This window comes from Equus caballus, chromosome 10 (assembly GCF_041296265.1).
Source record: "Equus caballus isolate H_3958 breed thoroughbred chromosome 10, TB-T2T, whole genome shotgun sequence".
Classification (NCBI taxonomy): domain Eukaryota; kingdom Metazoa; phylum Chordata; class Mammalia; order Perissodactyla; family Equidae; genus Equus; species Equus caballus.
Window position 1 is genome coordinate 55293840 of NC_091693.1, and position 27783 is coordinate 55321622.

The following is a 27783-nucleotide window of genomic DNA, read 5'->3' on the forward strand; positions in this document are numbered from 1 at the left end:
GAATATGTTAACAGTTTTACTTTCATTTTTCTTTTTATATTTTCCTAAGAAAGAAGATGTCTAAAAGAGTTCTTTCAATATGAATAAAACTTCTCACTGTTAAGAAAACCTCGTGTCTTGATTGTCAGCTCTTTTTCATAGCTGGCAGCTTTTGTTCTTTCATAGTGGTAAATGAAATAATGGTGCATTTTACAATTGTGGCATCTTGAAGTCAATGTAAAACAGCAGACATTCTATTTTTGTTTTGTGTACTTATATCTAATTAAAGCTCAAATTTGCATTTATTTTATTTTTAGCTATCAATTCTTAAATTTACTAATATCTATGTATTAGCCTTAAACCATTCTCAGTCACCATTGACATCCTCATCCAACATCCCTCATATCCCAAGTCATGCTAGTACCACTTGGAATTTAAATCCTGGATTGTTACGGAGTGTGTTTTCATCTGTTCATTATTTTTGCTTATCAAGTCAATAATAACGTTTGCTAAACTATAACTCTATAATGTCACTTCCTCCTAGATTCATTTCTCTTTTTGATGGAATTCTTTCTCCAAGAGTAATTTCAAAAGTGGTCTTGGTGTGGTAAATTTTCTGAGATTCATTTATCTAAGTCTCAGAAAATAAAGATATTTCACTTTCATAGCGAAATATTATTTATTTGAGAAAAAATCAATAAAGTTTTTTTCCATCAATATTTTTCTTCCCTGTAATTCTTCAGTGTGTCTGGAGACAACTTTTTTCCTATACCATTTACTAAATAGAGGTATCCCTTCAAAATTGTATTGTAATACTTCCATCAGCATATACTTAATTCAGAGATACATCAGTGCATATTCCATTTTCCTGCTCATTGATTATTTTGTCAGTACCACACTGTCAATTGTCGGAGCTCTAAAGGACTGACATTTGCGGTTACTCCATTATAATATCTCAAGATGTCAGCTACTACTTCTAGGTCATCTTTCCTTCCTTTGCATCCATCTCCACCTTTATTTGTGGAGGACAATTCCCAAAATGCAGATAGCTAAACTCTACAATATCTAACTCTACAATATCCTGCAAGATATAAGACTAAAACAATGAAGAAAACCAAAGAGCTGGTTTCGTCTTTCCCCAACTACCAGAAGTGAGTCCATAAATAAAATTGGAAGAAAAAAAGGCAAATCTTGGCGATGGGGGTGGTGATTAACAGCTGTTTATGGAGAAGATGACTTGTGTCTCTGCCCCGACTGTCCCCATCCTCAGAAGACTTTCTCCTGCAGTTTGGGATTTGGGCCTGTCGAGGACTTCTCACCTGCGGTTCTTATGGAGACTGGTGCTCAGCCAACTTGTGCAAAAGAAAAATAAAAACAAATGAGCAAGTACCAGTATGTACATAAGACACACATGCACACACAAACCCCCATAAAATACAAGATACCTATAGAGGCACAATTAAGAGAAAGAGAGAGAATGCTTAAAAATCTCCATTAACGTGCAAGGATTCATGTGTTTTCTTATGGAAATGGCCACCTTCAAGAACATAAAAAAAGCCTGTTTCAGTGGGACTTTTGGGGGTCATACCCCATGGACTGCTTCTCCAGAATCTCTCATAGCAAGCAGCGGGGTGGGTGCCCAGGTGGGTCCCTGAGTGGGCCACATGCTAAAATCAACTATGTAGTGGTACCACAGACCAGTCAGGGAAGGACACGAGCAGCGGGAGCCCACAGAGTTTTGTGACCTAGATTGGGACACTTGATAATAAAGACTCTGACTTTGACTTTAAAATTATCTAAGTTCACTACAAGGAAATTAACCAAGTTGGTTACTCTGCATAATGTAGGCTCAAGAATTGATATTAATTTTGAGAAAAATAGAGTTTCATGTTGCACACATTTGATTGATGAATTTTTAGTTAATTCTTATTATGTTCTAATAAAGGCAATAACCTCTATTTTTACTTTTTCAACATTTCTGGAGAATACGGTTGTGATACAAATCAAATATATAAATGCATACCATTTAACCCAGTAATTCCAAGCCTAGGAACTTATTTGAAGAAACTATGCTTATTAGCAATATGTGATGAGCATAACGCAAATATGCTTACTAAAGTATGACTGTTTTATTTGGTTACAAAAGGATTTTCATTTTAAGTCCATGTTTAATAATAGAAACACTTGACTATGAATTTGATTCTGTCACCACTTCAGGCATCCCCAGCGCTTTGTCAGTAGTGATTTCTTCCCTCTTGTTACCAAGGAGATTTGTTGTTGCAGCAACTAACAAATGCTTGGGTGTTTTGTTTACTTTTAAATTCTAAGTTTCAAATTTTACTGCATTTTTGTCAGAAAAAATCTACCCTGAATAATTTCTGACATTTAGAATGTTCCAAATTTACTTGGTAGTCTAATATGTAATTTTTTGTGCTGAAGATTTCATGAAAATTGGAAAATAGGTTTTGCTATCTCTTTCGGGTTAAAAAGTTTTAAAAATAAACCAATACACTTTTATTAATTATGTACTTCTAGTTTTCCATATTTTCCTACTCAACTTATGAAAAGAAAAGACAGTTATTCTAGATCATTTGTGTTTCCATTTCTTTTTCCAAACATTGGTCTTTGAACCGTATATTATGATCCTTCATTAAGCATCACTAAAAAGAATCCATGAATGTTATATCTTTATTTAAATACAATTAATGGGTTTTTAGCCCATTTAATTAATTTTGCCTTTAATCCTCAGCTTGTCTGAAATTAAAATTGCAACTGGAGCTTCGCTTTGTTTTATTTGAGAAATGTTGCCCATCCGTTTATTTTCAATAATTCGAATTCATGTTGTTTTTAGGCATATCTCACATAATTTTGTACATTACTCCTAAGCTGCCTGTCTTCATCTTCAATCAAATGTTTGATTATATTTATTGACAAAATTTGTGTGCTTTAACTTACTTTTGTCACTTTGTTTTACAATTTCTCTTTTGGAAGAGATAGTTTTAATTTTTCTCTTTCTATGAATTTCTGTATTTTTATAACTCCTCATGTTTTTTCTCTTATTCTTAGCAAAGTTTTGCGAAGTTAACAATCTGAGTTTAATTGTCTTAATGTTTATCACATTTTTAAAAAATATACTTTTACATGTCATTCCTCTAATTACCATCATCAACCATAAAATGACTTAACCATATAAGAATATGATTTTTCTGAGCCAAATGCCCCTGCTCAGAGTTTCATCATTTTAAAAAAAATATTGACTTGTATTTGGTTTTAAAAACAGTATATACAGTAACAATTTAGATTTACCTGAATGACTTTTTGATATTCACAATCTGGTTTTGGTTTAATTTAATTACTTATTGTGCTTTGAACTTGGATTCTTCTCCCACTTGACTAAGGAATGGCTTCAAATAAAAATTTTCAAGGGCATATGTGTAATATTTTTGGGAGACCTCTATGTAACTGATAAATAGCAGCTTATCTAACGCAAAATTATTGTCATGAATATATTCTCTTCAAACCCTGTAAAAACCAGCATTTACATAAAGGAGCTAGAATTATGAGTAGAGGACCAGCCCCTGGCACAGATGCAGGTATTAGTGTCCACTCCTGGCATTGCTCCCTGTGGTAGGCAGAACGATGGGCCCTCCCAAAGATGTCCTAGTACCTGGAACCTATGAATATGTTACCTTATATGGCAAAAGAGATTTTGCAGATATCATTAAACTAAGGATCTTGAGATGGAGAGATTATCCTAGATTATCCAAGTAGGCCCAACATTATCACAAGGACATTTATAAGTGAAAGAGGGAGACAAGGACAGGAGAGTTGGCGATGTGATGATGGGAGCAGAGGTCAGAGTGACGCAGGGCCCTGAACCAAGGAATGTGGGCGGCCTCTAGAAGTTGGAAAAGGCAAGGAAATGGATTCTTCTCTAGAGCCTCCAGGGAGAATGTAGCCCTGACAATCCATTTTAGAGCTCTTTCTTTCAGAACTGTAAGATAATAAATTTGTGTTGTTTTAAGGAGTTAACTTTGTGGTAGTTTGATACAGCAGCACTAGGAAACGAATACACTCTCTGTTGATGACCTTACCATGACATACCATATAAAAGCCATAACATGTTGAGGCTGCTTGGCTGAAATGGGAAGAATTCCTCCCTCTTGCATGCATAAGGTCTCTCACTCCTTGCCAGTGTGGGATTCAGCTACTATTTCATCACTTTTTAGTGCTTAAATGCTATTTCCACAGGGTCACCCCAATCCCATGACAATCTTCAGGATCTTCAGCATGCTTTTTCATTTCCAACTAGTCAAACCTACCTGTTCTTGCTTTATAGGATAGAGTTAACACCTTGAAACTTGCAGATACTGCAACCAAACACCATAATTAAGTTTGCTTCCAATCTGGCCTCTGTAGACAACCAGACATCTGTGTAACATATAGGACACGCAAACAACACTTGTCTTATCACCAAGGCAGACACACTCCTCCAGTCCTGTCCAAAGCAATGTGTCAAGACTCCTGCTCCATTTTCGGATCAGCAGCTACCTCTCTTGGATGCTGTCATTCTTGAAATTTCAGGGGAGGATGGTTCCCTGTGTGGCTGTCCTCCCCTGCATGACCATGCTCAGCTAAAGTACTGGTTTGGGCTCCCAAAGGTCTAACATCTTAGATTTGCTCATGTTTTATCAGGGCCGGATAAGGGCTAAATTTTCTGTCCGATGCATGTTTTCTTCAGCACCACTGGCCACGTGCAGAGACCAGCCCACTAGTCCCATCCATTTTCTAACACCTAGTAATGTGAATATTGAAAGCTTCTTTGCTCTTTCCCATTTCCAAGACTTGGGCAAAGCTGCCTTGCCCATTCAAGAGGTTTCAGTAACTTTGAATCTCAGGTGAGTTTAAGATTTCTCTCTTTTGCCTCTCAGGAGCAATCCAAGTTCTTTATGCAAAGTTGCTGGGTTCTTTTCCTGCAAACATCAACCTCTATATATCAAATTTTAAAGAAATAATTAAACTAGATTCACTGGGCACCTTGCCATGTACACATATATTGTCAGGATGATCTTCAAAGGAGCTTCCTTGACCACTCAAGTCTCCCGAAGATTTTGTGTGTAAATTATCTTTATGGTTTTTACTGACCCCTCTTCTCTCACTAAGATCCAACACAGGGTCTGTAGGGGCTGCCTCAGGGCTCTCAAATAGGCTTTGCCTCTTCTTCCCCTCCATCCCTGTTTTAAATGTATTTTCTATTGTATGTCCTTCTGTCTTCCTCTCTCTGCTTCCTGGCTTTGCATCCCTCCTAGCATTCAGTAATCAGCCCATCTGGCCAAATCCTTGATGATCACTTTGAGTTTTGCTTCATAAGATTTCTTCACTTTTTAGGGGCTGGCCTGGTGCCCTACTGGTTAAAGTTGCATGCTCTGCTTCCGTGGCCTGGGGTTCGCAGGTTTGGATCCCGGGCTCAGACCTCGCACTGCTCATCAGACCACGCTGTGGCAGCGTCCCACATAAAGCAGAAGATTGGCACAGAGTTTGCTTCATGACAGTATTCCTCAAGCTAAAAGAAAGAGGAAGATTGGCAACAGATGTTAGCTCAGGGCCAATCTTCCTCACAAACACACAAAAATTTCTTTAAATGTTTAATAAACAGTAGAGAGTTTATTATAAAACTGATAGTGTGTTTTTGATCATTTATGATTATGCATTTTACTATATATACATACATATATGTTTAATAAAATGCATAGTCATTAAATATTATATGACAAACACTAATAAAATTGCTTCTAAATAATGGATTCTTACGTAATTTAGGTTTTTACTATATGTTTATCTATATTACCTAAAGTTTCTAAAATGCACATGTATTATTTTATAATAAAAAGTCAATTTTTACAAAAATTCTTAAATGCTCAGTTTTCTGCTAGTTAATCACCATTGACTCCACCATTTACCTGTTAAAAAATAGTTATTGAGGGGGCTGGCCCCGTGGCCAAGTGGTTAAGTTCACACGCTCCGCTGCAAGCAGCCCAGGGTTTCGTTGGTTCGAATCCTGGGCGCGGACATGGCACTGCTCATCAAACCACGCTGAGGCAGCGCCCCACCTACCACAACTAGAAGGACCCACAACGAAGAATATACAACTATGTACCAGGGGGCTTTGGGGAGAAAAAGGAAAAAATAAAATCTTTTAAAAAAATAGTTATTGACTACTTATTATGTGCTGAGTACTGTGCTACATTCTGAGTTGCAAGAGTGAACAAGCAAGAGCTAAACTAGCATGTACTAATAAGCATTGTAGGTTTGGGTGAAGTCCACATAGCAAAGGAAGCTACTTTATTTAATCAGGAAGCACAGTTGTACATAAAATTGGTGTTTTAACATCACATGAGAGATAAACAATCAAACTTTTCTCTTTGAAGGATCTTAAAAATAAAGATGAGCAAGACTAAGATTAATAATATTTAAAGATTATCTAACGTTCTTAAAGGATATAAATGTTCCTTAATGTTTTCTTCTGAATGTCTATCCATTATTTAATGTTTATGTTCAAGTATTTTAGAAGAAACATTTACGTTTCTCAAAACAAGTATGTGCTAAAGTATCCATATTATCAAGCCACAACCATGGCATATATCTACTCTTTAGAATATTTCATTGTGGCTATGATGGAGGTCCCACGTTACACCTCTTTATGACCTTTTACCTCCATGTCAGTCAAAACACTTGTGAGGAACTTAAAATCTTCTTGAGTGATACAGTCACAAATCAAAATAATGTTCCAATCGGAAACGGAAACAAAGTTGATTCATTTGGGTCAAAAACTAGGCAGGAGCTAGAAGTGAGGAGGGACTTTGTATGAATCACCACCTAATTAAGTATGGAACATTTCAAATATTTAAAATAACTACAGGTGAAACAATACATTGTTAGTAATTAGTTATTAATTATTAATTGGATAAGCATTCTTAAAATTCTTCTTGTTTTACAATGGGACTTGATGTTGAGTCCTGATGCTTCGTCTTATAAAAGAAGATAAAATGCAATTAAATATGAGATTTAAAATTTCTTCCAAGAATGCAAATGAAATCCAATGAGTTCATTATTTTTCCATCATGGAGGAGCTTTCTCTTTCCCAACATTTCTAAAGCTAACAGATCATTAAGGAACATGAGTGAGAAAATCAAAAGTTTATTTAGTTACAAAGGTTTATCAATCAATTGGAATTTTATAAAGTATTTTTCCACTTGGAAAAATGGCACAACAAATTTTCAAATTTATATCACACAAAGCAAACCATCGTCTTCCAATTTTTTAAGCAGGTAGAGATAGAGCAAATGAAAATATGAAAAGAATGTGAACAACAAGAAATATGAGTGTATGCCTTATAATGGGATGTTTCTAGGGCTATTCCTACTACACAATATTTATCAAATTCCATTTAGGTGCTAAACATGGGATAGGTCATTTAAGCCTCACAACAGCTGTATGAGATAGGTACTTCTATCTGCATTCAGATATGAAGAAAGTAAGACACAGAGAAATTAAGTAACTTGCTCAAGGTCAGCCAGCTGGTGAAAGGTGGAGCCCAGAATTTCAGCCCAGACAGTCTGACTCCAGACTTTTTAGCTGCTACTTGGTACTCCTTCTTTCCAAGGACTTACATTCTTGAATGACCCTATGGCTTCAGGCTGTGACAGGCCACAGACCAATGAGATGCCACTGAGAGTGACTGACCCCTCAGCCCCCTGATTTTAGCTTTCCTTGCACTGACACCAACATGCAACTTCTAGATTTTCTGAACACCTAAAGTAATCTTTCAAGATTTAGGTCATTTGCTAGGAAAATTATTGAAATGGCGGAATCTTGTCTTGCTTATTAAAGCACTTTACACATGTGAGAAGACTCGGCAGAAAAAAGAACTCAGTTGGAAAAAAGACAATTTCTGAGTTTATGTGGCATTACATGGACCAGAATACTTTTTGATATTTTAATGTTCAACATTTTAAAAACTGAATTGAGTCACTAATTTTACTTTGATAAACAGAACATGAACTTATTTTGGGCAATTAATATGAGAGTACAGATTAATTCAAAAGTTCACCCTCTACTTAAGTGAACATCATCCACAATTTGGCAAATTTTTTTCTCACATAAACTCACTTTTTTCCAAATGTAAGTACTAGTGATTTTTTTCCAGATTATGGATAAATAGTCGTATTGTTATATCAAGTGTCTTAGTTAGCTTATAAGCTCTGACCACCCAGTAACCATAGTACCTCATAATAGTAAAATAAAATTTAATTATGTCATTCCATATTCATAAATTCACAGTCACCATAGGCAACATCTTACACATTCTGAAACTTTTTAGTTTGTAGAGAAATTTATAAAATGCCCAATTGCTTTTGTAAAACTCAGTTGAATATTTCACTGCTATTTTGCATTATTAATTGATTAAAAATGAGTCATCTCAAGAGAATTGAAAGATAATTTTTCCTTTCCTTTTTCATCAAAAGAATACTACATATTGTTCTCATAGCACTAAATTATAAATATGATCAGCCCTATTAAAGAAACACACACTAAACATTCCTATTTCGGAAATCAGAAGGCAAAAAATGAGAATGCATCTCTGGTTCATTGAATGAAGTGTCAGGCAACTCATGCAGCACAGCAAGCAAATGATTATTTCTGAATTGTGCATCAACCCAAGTCTCCTAAAAGCTCTTTCTTGTACCAGCTGCTAAATGATTAATAGTGTTGCATTGATAATTTTCACAAAAGACACTGCTGAATAAGAGAACACTGTGTCAGAGAAAATGAGTTTGAGGTTCAGGGAAATAAAACACTTTTTCATAGTTTTAAAAGAAACATAGTGAGTATTGAGTTGTATAGACGCTATATCAGTTTCTCATAGTAAATGAGCATGTATCAATCCAAATTGCATCACTAGAATAAGCTTGGGAAGTTTATTTTCAATACCCAGCATATATTCATATACATGTACATACATACAGATACAATCTTGATGACATAACTTAGACTGGTTTTAGTGCAGATATCAAAAGATATATCTATTTCATTTTGAAACAACTACTGACTTGCCCTACGATTTTTAATGTATCAACTTTCCATCTTCCCTGCTCTTAGCATAGCTGTCTGTTGTGGTAGGGAAAACATGGATTTTTATGGCACGGAAAACTGGACTTAAAGCAGAGCTTTGTCACTCATCTGTTGTATGATCCTAAATAGCTTCCTTATATCCTTCCTCGACTGTGAATGGTCAGCTTCATAACTGAGAAATGACAAAAATTATAGCAACCTCATCAAATTGAAAGAGGATAAAATCAAATCTACAGGTTTGGCTAGCCAGTGAAGTAAAATAAAATCACGTTTTCTACAGTTCTCAAATTCTGGTGGCTTTAGCTAGCATCTTCTCCACTTCAGGAAATTTGCGTTTTCAAAAATTTCTTTGGTCCAGATAATACCAAGAATCTCCTGTTATATAGACTTGTTCGTGCATTTGCCTTTGTAATCCACAACAAAATATTAGCACGTCAAATCTCACTATGTATAAAAAGAATTATATACCACAACTAACTGGGACTTATTCCAACCATGAAATGCTGGTTCAACATTCAAAAATCAATCAGTTTAATCCACCACATCAGCAGCCTAAGGAAAAAAATTATATGATCATAATAACTGACTTGGAAAAAGCATTTGACAAAATTCAACACCCATTCATGATAAAATCTTTCAGCAAACTAGGAATAGAGAGAAATTTCCCCAACTTGATAAAGAATATCTAGAAAAAACTTACAGACATCATCGGAGTTAATGGTGAGAGAATGGATACATCCCTTTAATACAAGGGTACAATTTAATGTAATCCCTTTAATAGAATACAAACAAGACAAAAGTATTTTCTCTCTCCACTCTTACTTACCATCATACTATAAATATTTGCTAGTACAGTAAAACAAGAAAGAGAAATTAAAAGTTTACAGATTAGAAAGAGAGGATTAAATTGTCTTTCTTCACAAATGATATTATTGTCTATGTATAAAACCCCAAAGAATATGCAAAAAGAAAAAAACTCCTGGAATTAATAAGCAAGTATAGCAAGGTCACAATATAAATATACAGGGTCAACATGTGAATATCAATTGCTTCCCTATATACCAGCAATGAATAATTTGAAATTTAAATGTATATATATTGTTTATAACAGCACCGCCCAAAATAAAACACTTCAGTATAAATCTAACAAAATTTGGACAGAGTCTGTATGATGAAAAATATAAAACACTGATGAAAAAATATATAAAAAAACTAAGTAAATTGAGAGACAGTCCATGCTTATGAATAGGAAGATTAAATATTATTAAGATGTCAATTATTCCCAAGTTTGATCTACAGAATCATCGGAACACCAATCAAAAGGCCAGCAGCCATTTTGTAGATACCATCAAAATTATTCTAAAATGTATATGAAAAGACAAAGGATCTAGAATAGCCAACATAATACAGAAGAAAAAGAGCAAAGTTGGAGGACTCAAATACCAGATAAACAGGATTTGCAGGAAGTCTATTGTCTCAATAGAAAAAGAATAATTTTCAAGGGTCAAATCTCACTTTCCTAAAGAGAATACCTAGGTTAGCATAAACAGAAGGAATAGTATTCAGTAAAACCATGTTGTAAAGTGTTTCACTATAACAGAAATTTAGTTCCACTACTGGTGAAATTATGTTCTCTGTATCAAGCAATAAAAAGATTGTTTGCAACTATGTGAGCGGTGAGAATTCAAACATGGAAAGTTAGATGATACAAAGTTGAGAAAAGGGTCTACTATGAGGTTATCATAAAATTGGGTTGGAGATCTTTAATGTTTGGATTATAAAACTTACATTAAATCTTATCTGAAAGGCTTGAGTTTTGGCTCCCTGGTTAATACAACAGATAAAGACAAACAAGAAGAATGGACACAAGTAATAAATAAGTGTATTTAAGGATAATCTTCTGGAAATTGCAGCCTAGACTTCTGGCCCAATGGGCAGAATCCATAACCTGAATTTTTAACTTTAGAGAATTTGATGAGCCTCTATGGTAGACGTAGTTGATTTAGTTTACTAGGCTACATTCTACCTTTCCATGTGCCTCCTGTTCTCAAGAGCCCAGAATTAAAAATCACATCACTCAGGCTCCCTGGCAGCTAGGATTCTATGTATGGAATAATTTCTGACAGATACAATCTCAAGAGACTTGGAAAGCAGAAGTGAGGCAGAGGATACCCCCTGCCACTGCATTCTCCTGACAAGAAGTATTGTTGAAACAGAGGGCAGAAAGGAGGCTTTGGAGCCAAACTCGCCATTCCAGAGTTTAGTCATCAGTTTCATTGGTTGAGACAAAGTTGGGGCGGCAGAGGTGCCTGTGGACATAGGAACTTTCTTCCTTGGGTGGCAGACTTTGTAGTTTGTTTATGAATTCAGTAATTCCAGCTGTGCCCTGCTTCTCAGCCTTCTCAAAGATTTTCCCTATATTCAACTTGTTTCTGTGTAAAAATCCAGAGTAGTTCTAGTTTCTAAATCAAATCTTGACGGTTATAATATTAAACTTACTTTTTAAATTTTTCAATATTTTAAGACAATGAGTTGCTTATATTTATGATATTAATGCAAAATATATGTAGTTTTTGTTAAAACAATATTTAAAGCCAAAGAAAATATAATTTATTAAATCCATATGTGTAGACTTTTAGGTTCATAAGACATATTTATGAGTTTATTGAGTCCCTTTCATTTGAGTTATAGCTCTTTCTTGTTCTGTAATTAATGTTCCTAAGATAATTAGATATATCAGATTTAAGATTTTAGTGTGCAATAGCTAAAAGTATTCATTAATCAGCTATTTAAATTGCGTTAAAATATAGGGAATTTAGTCTGGTAAATCTGAAAGCTAATTGAATATTAATAGAAGAAAAATAAAATGAGTATTTTACTTTAAGTAAAAGTTAATAAATATCTTTTAAAAATAAAATTTGAGGGGCCGGCCCCATGGCTGAGTGGTTAAGATCACGCGCTCTGCTGCAGGCGGCCCAGGGTTTCGTCAGTTCGAATCCTGGGCATGGACATGGCACCGCTCATCAGGCCATGCTGAGGCAGCATCCCACATGCCCCAACTAGAAGGACCCACAACTAAGAATACACAACTATGTACCTGGGGGCTTTGGGAAGAAAAAGGAAAAAACTAAAATCTTTAAAAAATAAAATTTGAAAGTTAAGCTTGAAGAGTTGGTTTATAAATTTTAACACAAGTTACTGTAAGTACCTTTTCCACACACTAAAACTTTCTCCTCCCAATACAAGGTCCTAAAAACTAAAGTGACAACCTATAACTTTAATTTCATCTTTTTCTTACTTCAACATGTAATTAGTTTCTACTGTGTTAATATCTGCTATTTAAGTAGTCTACGTGTACAGTAAATACCTGCCAGCAAATTCCTAGCGCTTTCATAGATTTTGAAATTGCGCTCAAGTACGCCCTAATTTTACTGTGTTATTTTGTTAGCAGACTTCATGACATCATGAAGTACAAGCAAAAGAGTGAATAAAAAGGAGATTCGTGGCAACATATAGTCAGCAATTACAATCAGGAAACCTATTATAGGAAAGACTACTGTAGACACACAAGTTAGGGACAAAGATGAAGTGGACTCAAGAAAGCATAAGGTGAGGCAGAAAAGCAGCAGCCGGAGCAGTCAGGAAGCTGCCCTCAGCAATGCCCACAGGCCAGCTTAATTTGCATCTGGCCTATCCTAGCATTGGCCACTGAGCCACCATCTGTCATCTTAGTAATGTAGCCCAATTCCTCAGACTTCTACCAAATCTCATATTATGCCAGTGCTAAGAAAGAAACAACAGATAAATCATTCAGTATAGGACACGTGAGGTATTCAATCCCAACCAAATTCAAGAGAGAGTAGTAAAACCAGGTTTGGGAATGGGAAGAATGAGTAGAAAAATTGCCCCCGTCAGGTGTGCCAGCACAGACAAGAAGACTGTAATCAACACTGTGGAAGCCAGCAGGAGATGGTATTGGCTCAGAGGTGATGACTTCCTGGTTGTCAGATTTTGAGTCCATGAAGTGTTTAGAAAAGAGTGGAACGGAACTTAGCATGTTTGAGCATTTACCTTTTAATTTTCAAAATCAAACTGTGAGAAAGGTAATATTTCCATGGTACAAATAATAATTAAGCCATCTAGAATTTGAGCCAGGCTGCCACTGATTTTATGATGATCAAGCCAAAAACACTGATGATCACATTTACCTTAGATGAAAGTGCTCTGATATCCAAGTATGATGGGGTAAGTATCCTAATAGCTGTTACTAAAATTCTTCCTACTAAAGGACATGCTTTTGTTTAAAAACAAAACTTAAGGAACCATTTAGGGAGATGGTGGACCTGAGGCTCAGGTGAACAAGGTAGATGAGAGAGCTCAAGTTGGCTTGGGGTAGAGGGTAGTCAAGAGGAAGGCAGGGAAACTGGAAAAATAAAAAAGAATGGTGGAGGAAAAGGAAAAGTGAAGTAATGTGACAGGCAAACAGTACGTCATTACTGAAATAGACAAGAGACTTTAAAAAAAAGCAATATCTAATTTCAATTTTGAAATTGGATTACTGCCATGTTCCTCCGTCTTCCCAAACCTTTGCCAAATCCAGGTACTCACATGCCTTTTTATGAGTAGTTTGTTTGGCAAAATTTAAGAAAAGGTATTGAGTTTCACATTCAGATCAACATGGTATGAACAAGGGACCACATAACAAAGTCGAAAAAACAACCTTTAAAAATAACAAAAGCAGTAACCAGAACTAAAGGACAAAAAGAAAGCATACTTCCCCTAGGAAGTCACGAAAATGCTGATAAAGACATTGTGACCCTTAAAAGTGGAGAAAGTGGATTTTGAGGATTAAAGAGATACTGACAATAAGGTAGCCCAAGGAATTTGGGGAAATAATTTAAGAGAGGACATCCCTGAGAGGACTTCAAATACCAGATTTAGGGTTATTCCTTAGTAGTAAACCATAAAGTCACTTATTGGAGTCACAATTATTTCTCTCCACCAAACAAAATATCATGTTAAGTTTCCTAACCACGTCTGTATGTTGATATCACTCCTAAGCAAGTTTGGGAATTGCCTACAGAATAAGCAAAAGAAAGGTGTTCCTCATGGAGTCAATATCTTAAATTCAACAGTGAGGTGTTGCTATAGAAATGTATAGTTGAAAAATGTGCTTCTTGACAGTAATGAAATTGTCTGCTTTTTATTTAAATATGTTCTGATATGAAAGTAATAAGCTGCCTTTCAAATAATTCTTTTAAACCTTTCATCAGCTCCTTTCCAGCAATGGCACACCTTTCAAATTATTAAAACTTTAGCTTTACTTGTCAAACCTAGACAGAAATTGTGTCCTCTTAAAAGGGAATTGAAGCATCGTGTAAAGACAGCAATGCCATCAGAGATCTGGTGTTTGAAAGTGAACCTGTCATGAATTCTAAATGTGGCTCAAATAAAATCATTCTCTGCTAATAGCAAACCAGGGCTCAGAGAGCAAGAATACTTAACTGTGTTCAATGGGGCTGAATGTTTTGTCAGTCACTTATTTTCCCATTGAAAATATACTGTCAACCAGAAGTAAACTACTAAAGCGAATTGCAAGCCTCCAGAGGAAAAGTTCCCCCTTTTCCAACCATAAAGTACCCACAGAGACCAAAGAGATTGTTTTCCTTTCCTCTTTTAACTAATGAAAACTGCGGTACCCAGAAACTCTCTTCAGCATGAGTGAATACCTAATGATTTGTTTTTCCAGGGTTGGTTTTCAAAGGATGTGTTTATAACTTGTGTGCAATATTTAATAATTCGAAGCAAAAAGTATAGTAAACTCTTATTCACTGGGAGTGCAAATAACCAACAGACTCAGGTAACTGGTGTTTTAGACAATTTTCAATGGCCTGAAAAAAAGTTAACCTGTCATTTCAAGAATTTACAAGAAAATTGAACTATAAGTGAGTTTCAAGTAAAGACTCAGGTATGTCTGTTTGTTGATTAACAAAACAGTAAGACCATCAAGGACAACAGCAAGGGACACAGAGGCCACGAAGGCATAGAAAACCCTGTGACAAGGGTGACGGAAAGGTGATAATTTATTCTCTGGTATACATTTTATTATTTGAGGCAGTGGAACTGGAAAGGTAAGGGAAGAAACTAGCTCAGGGGAGGGATATATACATAATTGTAAATCTAATCAGAGCTTTGAAAGAGTAAGGGCAAGTTCAGGAGGTGCTGTGGGTAATGGAATTGTCAGTCTGTGGATCTCAGAAAATTGTGTTCAGTATGTTGATCTCACTCACTCAGAGTCACTGGCACATGGGAGGTGCTCAATACATTGAATAAATGAAATCTGAACTTTGTATGAAGGTGACACTGGGTGCCTGCTGTTGACCCATGCATATGGAAGACAGAATAGCATAATATGGACTTTAGTCTCAGGCCAACTTTGGCTTAAATTCTAATTCTGCATTTTTACCTATGTGAAGTCTGTTCTTTTCAGCAAGTCACTCGATTTAACTAACCTTATTTTCCTTAGGTAAAAAAGGAGGATAGTAATAGGATGAGCTATAAAGGCTGCTGAGAGGTCTTAATTAGGGTAGTACATAAAAAACATTTAGCAAAGTTTCACAAATAGTAAGCTCTCAAAGAATAGTAGCTTAAAATGTACTGATGATTTAAATCACATGACTTTTTAAAAAATTGTATTGACATTATTTTAGACGTTTGGAAGACTGGCAACAATAGTATATAGATGTTCGCATATACCAGGAGTCTGCAAACATTTCTGTAAAGGGTCAGATAGTAAATAGTTTAGGCTTTGTGTGTGAGATGGTCTCTATCACAATTACTCAACTCGACCATTGCAGAGTGAAAGCAGCCAGAGACAATATGTAACACAAACGGGAACAGCTCTATTCTAATAAAATTTTACGAAAACCAGCAATGGGCTAGATGTAACCCATAGTTTGCAGTTTGCCAACCCTAAATTGAACTGTAGACTTTACTCAGATATCCCTAGTTTTGGCACTAAAGTCCTGTTTCTGTTCCAAGATGCAATCCAGGATATCACATCGTCATACCTCCTTGGTCTCCTCCAATCTGTGACTGTTTCTGGTTGTCTTCTTGTCTTCGTGAACTGGGCTCTTCTCAAGAGTACTGGCCAAGCATTTCATAGAATGTCCCTCAATTTAGTTTTTCTTATGTTGTCTCATGATTCTGCTAAAGTTATGAATTTTTGGAAGAATACCAAAGTTGTGACATTCCTTTTTCATGGCATCATATTGGGTGTACATGATATCAGCCTGACAATACTGATGATGTTAACTTTGATGAGTGGTTCATTTTATTGGAGAATAATATTTGGAAACCAAAATCTGCATGCTAGTTGTACTTGTGGCTACTGGAATTTCATGCTTCTAGGCTCTCTCAGAGAACAGAGCTACGAAACAAGTATGTGTCTTCATTCACGTATGTACACATACCTATATTTGGGGTTTATAAATAATATACGAGATTCCCAGTTAAATTTAAATTTTGGATAAATGATGATTTTTTAGTATAAGTATGTCCCGAATATTTTTATACTAAAAATTATTCCTTGCTTATCTGAAATTCACATTTAACTGGATGTCCTCTATTTTTACTTGCTAAATCTAGCAACCCTATTATTTATTTCGGTATGTATCTTTCTGAATGTATATGAAAACAAACATGAGTTCGCACTGGTATCACCAATTCTAATCTGCCACCACGGGGTTCATTCTGGCCTCCCCCTTCCTTGCTGATTTGTAACTTCTTTCTACGACAGGGAGAAACCTGGCTATCATTATCCACAGTGTATTTACTTATTTGTTCAATCCTAGTTTACGTGAAAAGTAATTTAAAGATAGCAAAACCACACTCTTGTGAGAAACAAATTTACCAGAGTACAATTTTTGTGGACAGTTTATACTTTTAGCCTTACAATATCTAGATAAAACAAAAAGTTTTAACTCAGTTCTTTTCTTCCCTACCATCCTCAGTGAGGTAATGTCATGCGTTTGTAATATATTTAGGATTTATTTGTCCCAGGCTACATTGCATTCTGGGATCCCTCAAATTTTGGTTAATTTTTTATTTGTGTATAAGAAAAGTCATTCTTTGTAGTTTACAGTTCTATGGGTTTGGACAAATGAATAGAACCATGTAACCACCAACACAGCACCATCTAGAACAGTTCAGACACCCTGATAATTCTCTTATGTAGCCCCTTGAAGTCAACCCTTATTCTCACTCCCAAACTCTGACAACCACCAATCTTCTATCCCTATGGTTTTACCAGAATGGTATATAAATAAAATCATATACTATGTAGCCTTTGAGTGTGCTTTCTTTCCTTTAGAAAAGTGCATTAAGATTTATTCATGCTGTTGCACAAATCAACGTTTCATTCCTTTTTTATTGCTGAGTAATACCTCATTGGATGGATGTATCATCATTTTGTTATCCGTTTACCTGTTGAGAGATATCTAGATTGTTTACAATTCTCAGAGATTACAAACATTCACATACAGGTTTTTGTGTAAACACAAGTGTTCACTTCTATTGGGCAAATACCTATATGCGAGATCACTAGATCCTATGCAAACTATGCTTTTAATTTTGTAAGAAACTGACAGACTGTTTTCAAAGCTGCTGTATCATTCTGCATTCCCACCCGCAATGAATTAGAGTGCCTATTGCTCTATGCCCTGGTCAGCGCTTGGTATTGTTAGGTTTTTTTAAATTTTATCCATTCTAATAGGTCTGCAGTGATATCACGTTGTGGTTTTAATTTGCCTTTCCCTAATAGATCATGTTGTTGAGTATCTTCCTATATATTGATTTGCCATTTGTATATCTTCTTTCATAAAGTATCTGTTCAGATTCATTGCCAACTTTTTTAATTTCATTTTTTTCTTATTGAATTTTAAGTTCTTCATATTCTTGAAACAATTCCTTTACTGATATATGATTTTCAAATATTTTCTCTTGATTAGTGGTTTGTCTTTTCGTTTTCGTAGCATTGTCTTTTACAGGATAGAATTTTAATTTTAGTGAAGTACAATACTTATCAATTTTTCTATTATGGATCATGCTTCTATTATCGTACCTAAAGACTCATGATTGAATCCAAGTTGACTCAGATTTGCTTCTCTGTATTCCTCTAGAAGTTTTATAGCTTTGCGTTTTATATTTAGGACTATGATCCATTTTTAGTTAATTTTTATAGAAGGTTTGAGTTGTGTGTTGAGGTTGTTTTTCGTGTTTTGTTTTGTCTTGCATATGATTGTCCAAATGTTCTAGCACCATTATTTGAAAAGACTATCTTTTCTCCATTGATTTGCCTTTGCACCTTGTTCAGAGTGAGTTGACTAATATAGTGGTCTATATTTATGTAAGTCTATTTCTGTGCTCTCTATTCAGTTTCATTGATCTATATATCTCTCCTTTCACTAAATTCATGCTGAATTATTACAGTAGCTTTATAGTAAGTCCTGAAATCAGTTACTATGTCTTCTAAATTTATCCTCTTTCAAAATTGGTTTGGCTATCCTAGTCCCTTTGCTTTTTCATATAAGTTATAGAATTAGTTTGTTCATAGCTAAAAATATGAGTTTGCTGGGGCTTTGATTGGAATTGCATTAAATTTATATATTAAATTGGGACAATTGGCATCTTACCAATATTGGGTCTTCTAATCAATATACATGGTGTACTTCTTCACTTACTTAGATATTCTTTGATTTCTTTTATTGGAGCTTTGTAGATTTTAGCATTCAGACTCTGCACATTTTTTGTTTAATTTATACCTATTTCACTTTTTAGAGCAATTGTAAGTGGTATTTTTAAATTTCCAATTCCAATCCTTCATTGCTAGTACATAGGAATGATTGGTTTTTGAATATTGGCCATGTAGTCTACAAACTTGCTAAACTCACTTCTTTACTCGAGGAGCTCTTTTGTAGAGTCCATGTGATTTTCTAGTTATACAACCCTGTTGTCCGCAAATATAGATCATTTTATTTTCACCCATCCAATCCTGAGACAATATCCTTGCCTTGTTCACACCTTAAGAGAAAAGCACTCAGGCTGTCAACACTGAGTATGATGTTTACTGTAAGTTTTCTGCAAATGTCCTTTATTAGGTAAAGGAAGTTTCCCTTATCACTAGTTTACTGAGATTTTATGTGTGTGGGGGGGGGATTAATTATAAAAGGAAAATGAATTTTGTTGATTTTTTTCCACCTCTATTGATTTGATTATGTAGTTTTTCTTATTCAGCTTGTTAATATGGTGAATTTCATTGATTTTTCAAATTTTTGAAGAAGTCTTTCATTCCTGGGGTAAATCCCATTGGATTGTTGTATACTATTTTTCTTTTATATATATTGCAGGATTCAACTTACGTATATTTGTTGAGAATTTTTATGTCTATGTTCACGAGGGATATTTGTCTGTATTTTATTTCTGTGTAACGTCTTTCTCAGGTTTTGGTATTAGCGTAACGCTGGCTTCACAAAATGAGTATAGAAGTATCCCCTCTTCTTCTATTTTCTGGGAGAGATTGTGTAAAATTAGTATCATTTCTTCCTTTATATCTGGTAGAATCTGCCAATGAAAAGATCTGGGCCTGGAATTTTATTTGTTAGAAAGATTTTAACCACAATGTAATTGTTTTAACTTAATTTAATTAAAATTCATTTAATTAAATAGTTCTGAATAGAACTTGTCAGGCTTTCTATTTTTACTGAGTGAGTTTTAGCAGTTTGTGTCTTTTAAGGAATTGGTCTATTTCATCTTGATTGTTGAACATACAGGCCTAATGATGTTTTTACTCATCCGTTACTATCCATTTAATAACTGTGAGTTTGTAGTGATGCCCTATCTTTCATTCCTGTTATTATTAATATGGGTCTTCTCTCGCTTTTTCGTGGTCAGTCTTGCTAGAGGTCGATCAATTTTATTGACATTCTCAACGAATCTCTCCGTTATAGCCTTTACCATACAATAATTAAATTCCATCTTTGGTAATTACCACATCTGTATCATATCTGAATCCGGTTCTCGTGATTGTTTTATTACTCTAGAGTGTTTTTGCTTGCCTTTCATAAACCGCACAATTTTTGTTGAAGCCATACATATATACCGGACTTTTGATGCTGAGGTTATGTATTTTCTGTTTAGAGATGAGCACACCTTCTCTTCTGCTAGGCTTCAGTGACAGGTTTTGTTAATCGGGTTAGGAGGTGGGCTGTGTTCCAAGTTTGTTGTTGCTACAGTTACCCACAATGCACTAAAGGCTCCAACTTCCTCTGCTAATACTTTGTGTTCAGAGTGTGGGCTGGTTGTTAGAGGGTCTTCCCCAGTGTTTTCTCTCCATTTGGCTTTGGGTCTGCCCTTTGTAATGCTCTCCAGAGAGAATCTGCCTCAGATTTTTCCACTGTTTTTGTTTTTTTAATCTATGCTCGTTAGCCTGGAGGGGTGCAGTCTGGGAAGAGAGGCCTTCTCTGATGTTCTAACTAAACCTTATTCTTAGGCAGGCACGGTGAAGATGTGGGTGTTGTGGCTTTCACCATTATTCCTGCTCCTCCTCCAGCTGGAAAGCTGGATCTAGCTGTATTCCTGCCCCTTTCCCAGAGGTAGAGCTTTTTTTATTCCCCTCCTCATTCTCTTTCCCCAACTGCAAGTGTTCCCACCATTGTTCCAATGAAGCAGCTTTTCCTGCTCTTCCTCGTGCATGTCAAGGCTTTTGGCCCATAGGGGAGATTGAGAACATGGATCTGGTTGGCGTTTCGGCAATGATTGCTGTTCCCCTTGTCCAGCCAGAACCACAGGGAACCTTCCTCAGGATTCTTCATAGTCTTACTTGTGTGCATTCGGTGGCTGTTATAGAGGAAAAGCCTACAAGGGGGTACAAATCCCTTATGTCTGTGGCCACCAAAGGCTTCACACTCTCACACTAGCCAGTATTTGGCCTTAAGCAATTTCTTTAAAAAAATTTAGCTACTTCTTCTTACTTATATGGTTTTTTTGCAGCATCTGTCCAAGTAATCAAATCCCGGGGTCTTATTTTTCCTTGTCTCTCATCATGTGGAGGGTTAGTTTTTTGCTCTGAAAATCCTTTAATTTGCAGTTTGTCCAGCTTTTTTCCTGGTGTAAGGGTGGAAGTGATGTCCTTTCCACTTCTCTACATCTTTGAGCTCTTAGCTGACATTTTAAAAGATCCTTTAAATATACTCAAGGATATTGCTAAGATTAGAGTGTCTTTACTCAGCTCAAAGAGCATCATGATTTGCAGTGATGCCACAGATATGGAAATAGGTGAGTCCTTATGTTACCGATATATAGATTGGCAACAACTATGATATCAGTGTACAGGATGATAGAGAAAAGAATCATTCAAAATCTAATCACAAATGCTGCAACAGATGTTTTGCAAATGTTAATGGCTTACTGTTCTAATGCTAAAATACTTTTTAAAAATAAAGGTCAACAACACAAGGAATGAATTTCATTAGACTTATTTCAACACTTCTATAAGAAAGAAAAACTATAGTGTGGCATTAAGAAGTAGTGTCACTATACAAGTTGACAAGAAGAAAACTCCAGAATGTGGGCATGGCACTCAGGAAAAAAATGGCTAAGAAATCCCAGCACAATATAAAGCAAGAGTTCAAACAGCAACTTCCAAACCACGCTTCAAGGCATAGTCAGAGAAGAAGCTTGCTCTAATTGTTACTTTCACAGAAAGTCTGGAAGCACTTTATGTTTACAAGGTGATCCCAACAGTCGTTTACATCTCAGCTCTGCGTAAGCCAATGCACAATATTACAAAAATGTTTACAGATAGAGAACGCTATATAGGCCTCACAGAAAAATAACTATTATATATAAACACAAGTGCCTTCAAAGGCACAGGGGTATTGTTTTTGTATTCTGAGCATTTTCATGGGTATAGATTTGCAAGTTTGGGCCAGGAACTAGAGATAAATTTTGCTCTACATAATAGTGAGAGAGGAGTGGGGAGAAGGGATAGGAAGGTCAGGAGAGGAACACAGACGCTGGCAGTCGGCCAGGGTGCTACCTGGACGGGAATAGGCACTGTGGTCTCTAAGTGGGAGATAAACTGTACGATTTTTCATTATTGTGAGGTTAGCAAGCTGACCTTTTAGTAAAGCTTTAGTGAAAAAGCTGCTTCACATAACTTCCTTTTATCCACAGTCTTTGGAGTGCTATGTTCCCATAGTGGAAGCTGTTTCCACATTTGGTTCAACCCCAGGGCAAAGATAAAGGATTTCATCTGGAAGCAGGAATAGGTCAAAAGAAACTTAAGAATGAAAGTCGCTTCACTTCTTCCCACTCCCACATTGCCACAGAACTCAGCAAAGACTTGAAAGAGCTTTTAGATTTTCACAGATCCGGAAATGAGGCAATCTCCATGCTCCCTGTTTGTCAGCGCTATCTACCTAGGTGTCGAATTCTTTGTAACATGGGAGGTTCATCATCCTCTTGTTCATAGAGTATACCACTCATTTGGGAAATCGAGGGAATGTACTTGGTATTTGTGCTCATGATTACGCAAATGAAAAAAAGAACCTGCTGCTTCTTCTATCCTTGCAGCTCCAAACACATGAACCACAGAGCCCCCAATGGAAACGTGATGACCTAGGACCTACAGAACAAAATGTTACATGAAAAGTCATCACAGTAATCCACTTGTGCTAGTTCCTGAGGTTGTTTACAGCACATTGTTCTTTGCAAGGATTCATTTTTTTCTAAAGATAACCCAGTGAAATGGGCACTGCAATGCTCGGGGAGTCAGGTCTTCTAACTCCAAACCCAAATGCCACCTACCAACCACAGCTTTCTCTTCACCTTATCATCCCAGCCAAGATCACCCACGAACAAGCACACAGAATTATCAAGCATGGGTATTGGTATAGTTTCAACATTGCCATTAGTTGTGTAGAAAAAATTGAAAAAGTTCCTTAAGAAAGAAAGAACCATTTTCCTCAAGCATGAAGAGTTTAGCTAATTGACAAAAAACCCTGAAAATGAGGACTTTAAACAATGTCATTCAATACTGAAAATGCTTAAGGATACTGACAGATCTTTAACTTTAAGTATTAAACTTCACATTTTCTCTAACTGGAAACAAAGTAGAGGACTGTGTTAACAATGTCCTACAAATATGTCAGAACAGAACAAAATGTATTAAACTATATAACAATATTTCAATGTGATCTCTCTGTGGGAAGTTATCTGTAATTTTCACTCGACAAAATGTTTCTTTGTTATTTTTCCAGTTTTTTCCAAGTTGTGTGAATTGAACCTGTGAACTAAATAAACCAAGAAAAACTTGGTTGTTCCACAATTAGTTTCTTTGTGGTAGATATTGGTATTCTATAGTTAGAAGGGTTTTTCCTCCCACACAGCCTAACTGTTCTATAATTTAAAAAGTAAAATGTTATTTTAAAAATAGCCGAGAAACTATTGAATGTGTGGAGAGGTATACTATCTTAGGTAAACCAAAAAGGTCACAAGCTTGGAAGCAAGAGTTGATGTGTTTTAAAATAGGATCTTTTAAATAGGCCAAATTATCACTTTAGGTTAAAATCAACTAGTCAAATTTCTTCATTTTACAAATAGAAAACTAACACTAGAGAGGCAAAATGACTTTCCCAAAATCACAAAGAGGGAGAGATGCCCAGAAACAGAACCTAGGTCTTCTTTCTCAGTCCAGTCCATGATTTTTACCTTACCGCAGAAATATAAACTATTTAGTACAAAAAGACTTCTGATCTTTCTTAAAGGTACCTAACAGCAATATCTTCTCCATTTGCTCATCTTAACAGGTGTCAGATCTAGGGAATAAAAAATAAACTTACAGGGCCTGGCCCTGTGGCCGAGTGGTTAAAGTTCCACACACTCAGCTTCGGATGCCCAGATTCACGGGTTTGGATCTTTGGCACAGACCTGCTCCACGCACCAGCACGCTGTGGAGGTGTCCCACATACAAAAAAAAAATAGAGGAAGATTGGCACAGACATTAGCTCAGGGATAATCTTCCTCAACCAAAAAAAGAGGAGGATTGGAAACTGATGTTAGGTCAGGGCAAATCTTTCTCAGAAAATTTTTTAAAAATTAGAATTAAAAATAAGTAAATAAATGAGCTTACAAAGTTGAAATCCTGGCTTATCCCACATAGTTAAATTCCTTTCATTATCTATAAGCAAATGGGAAAAAAAGAGGAAAATATTTTATTTTTGCCAAACAGGGAGGTAGGTTGTGGTGCAGTGAGGAGAAATAAACGTCTATTTTAACAGCTAGCTCCAGATTCGCAGAAAGAAGTGCTTTTGCTTAGAAAATACATTGATAGAACTCTGGGGAAGGAAAACCAAGGCTTGAGATCGTGTTCTTTATGGAAAAGCAGAGCGAAAAAACAACACCTAAAATGCTCTACATAACCATTCAACAGAAATTTGAAATTAGGGGAAGAGCCTGTGGAAAAGGAAGAAATGAGTCCAAATAGCATAGCATGATATTGGACAATATGGATACAGAGGAGGATATTGATGTTGGAGTGTCTAAATTCTTTGGAGGACAGTAACATTTAATTTAATCTATTTTATTTGCTAAGAAGATGAATCATTATCGAGTCAAAAAGAAAAAACATCCTAAAATTGGGGAGGGGGGAGATAACAAAATTTGTTGCACACATAAAATTTCTGGTTAAATGGGTATCATTAGAAAGAGGAGTTATGCGGCTTACATTTTATGCCTGAAGCAGAGAAAGAAAAACAGCTCCAGAAAGAAAGACTCAATAAGATTGAGAATTCATGGGGCTGGCCCGGTGGTGCAGCGGTTAAGTTTGCATGTTCTGCTTCTCGGTGGCCCAGGGGTTCACCAGTTCGGATCCCTGGTGCAGACATGGCACTGCTTGGCAAACCATGCTGTGGTAGGCATCCCACATAGAAAGTAGAGGAAGCTGGGCATGAATGTAAGCTCAGGGCCAGTCTTCCTCAGCAGAAAGAGGAGGACTGGCAGCAGTTATCTCAGGGCTAATCTTCCTCCCCAAAAAAAAATTGAGAATTCAATGGCAGCAGAATCTTGGTAGGAGAACTTGAGAAGTTACAGAACCCAATACGCAAGCCTACCTCCTCCAAGTATCCCTCACCCATTAAGAGAAACATTGGCCTCATCACTTTTGTGATAGAAGTTTAACTCAATTTGCATTTAATTCTCAAAAGATGTCATGACCTCAGTTGACATGTGAGTTATGCTGGTATGAATTGTGAGTATAAAAATAAAAACATAGTGGCCAGCCCCACAGCATAGTGGTTGAGTTCACACACACTGCTTTGGTGGCCTGGGGTTCACAGGTTCGGATCTCAGGAGTGGCCCTGGCACAACTCATCAGGCCATGCTGTGGCAGCATCCCACATAAAACAGAGGAAGATCAGCACAAATGTTAGTTACAAATAAATGAATAAATAAATAAATAAATAAACCTAACACTGGGAATTCTTGCCTCTCAATTTCATTATCACATTGTATTTGGTACTTTTCGAAATCAGGGGTGGCTCCTCTGTCTAGGCAAGGCTTAGTTTAGTTTAGCTTGTTGTGGTGATATACAGTGAAGCTAAAACATTAAGGAAAATTATTTAGATCACACAAAATGCCATATACAAAGCAAACTTTATGGTAATTAAAGAGACACATAATTAACTTTAGAGTAATTAAAGAATTAAATGTAAAAGACCAAAATTGAAGTAACCTAACAAGAAAATGACACTAATGTGCAGAAGAATTAGAAAAAATGGTATCCTTCTTACAAAAATATGTTGACCACAGGAGGAAAACATATATGACTCACTATTATGAAAAAAAGAAAATGAAATGAAATCTGACAGACATGGTAGGTAAGGACTAATTCCAGCATTGTACAGATTATTGTATCAATCACATAACAAACAAGATTCAAATAGTAAAATGGACAAAGGACATAAAAGGTTATTCAAAAGAAGAGAAAACCCAATTATTAAGTAAACATTTGAGAAAATATATAACCACATATTGACCAAAATAAAGTTAAAACATGGTGTCTTTATTAGCTGCTAAACTGGTAAAAACAACTTCCTTAGTGATAATATTTCACGATGGTAGGATGTCATTTCATCACCAGGATGTGATCCAACTTGGTTATATTTGCAATTTAGAGCATGAAAAAACTTTATATTGGTACTTTTTTGGAAAGCAAAATGAGAGTACTTACCCAGAATCACAACCAAGTGCCCACTCTTCAACCTCATAAACCTAAGAAAATCATAACTTAAAAAAACAAAAAACAGCTCTAGGTTAGATGTCATTCAGACATCAAAAAAGAATACCACTCTATCCTAAACATTAAAAAGATAAGGACAGAGAAGTAAATTATCAGATAGATCAGTAAACTGCTATACAACAACTTTAGATACTGAAAATAATGACACTTTGGTATGTCATTTTAGGTAAAAATACAGAACAGAAAATATAATCTAAGCTTAGAATATACATAGATATATGCACATATATGTGTGTATGCACATATATACATGTATATATATTCAAGTAACAGAGGGAAACATGGTAAACATGGTAAAGATTAAAAGCAGTTTTGAATCAGGGGGAAATATATAGTAGGAATTTGTGTTCTAATTTCTTTATTGTTGTTATAATATTCATATGAGAAATACAGGGTTTTTAAGGGAGAGGAGGTTATACTGAATATGGCTCACATATAACTCCTGCTTTCCTAAGTTATGTCATTTCATCTGTTGGCATATCTCATATCTTCATTAATTAAAAGAAATATTAAAGTTATGTATTGGGGATCTCATCAAAATTGCGGCAGAAGCAGACTCTGAACTCATCTCCTCCCACGAACACAGGTTACAACTATTTTTGGAAAAATTACCCTGAAGAGAAAACTGAAAACTGGATAAAAAGAACCCCCATGTCGCCGAAAATAATCCATAACCAATCTATAAACGAAAATTTGCGTGAGTTTATTCTGAGCTGAAATCTGAGGACCATGGCCCTGGGCCTTTCTTCCTGAAGGAAGAAAGGGCATCAAAAAAGTGAGGTATACAGAGTGGTTATATACCCCCATACAGGATGTTTCACATGTGATTGAAATGTCCCTCCCACAATAGTCACAAGATTGCCCTGTCGGCACAGCGCTTGATGGACACAGCAGCTAGTAGGTCTGCTCTCTCAAAGAGCATAGCAGGAGGCAAGTCTATTGTCTTGAGCTGGGTGGTCACAGGTGAGCACAGCAATCAGTTCCTAGCCTAAGGAAAGATACTTAATCCTTAAGGGAATGCCAGCGTTGGGAGGGGGAGGGAAGTTGCACCTTTATCTCAAGGCCTTTGTTCTTACCATAGGGAATATCTAAAGCAGATATACAACACATGCTCATAGCCACAGTCAGGCCCTTTTGGAAAGACAAGGTCAGGCCGAATTAGGTTTATACCAAATGGCTTCCTCATATTCTCAAATATATCCTATTGCCTATTATTTGTCACCCACAACAAGGGACAGTCCTGACTAAGGCAGAAGAGGCAGAAATTCCTGCTGGAGAGGAAAAAAGCCACCTTTGGGAGCAGTGGAACTTCTCAG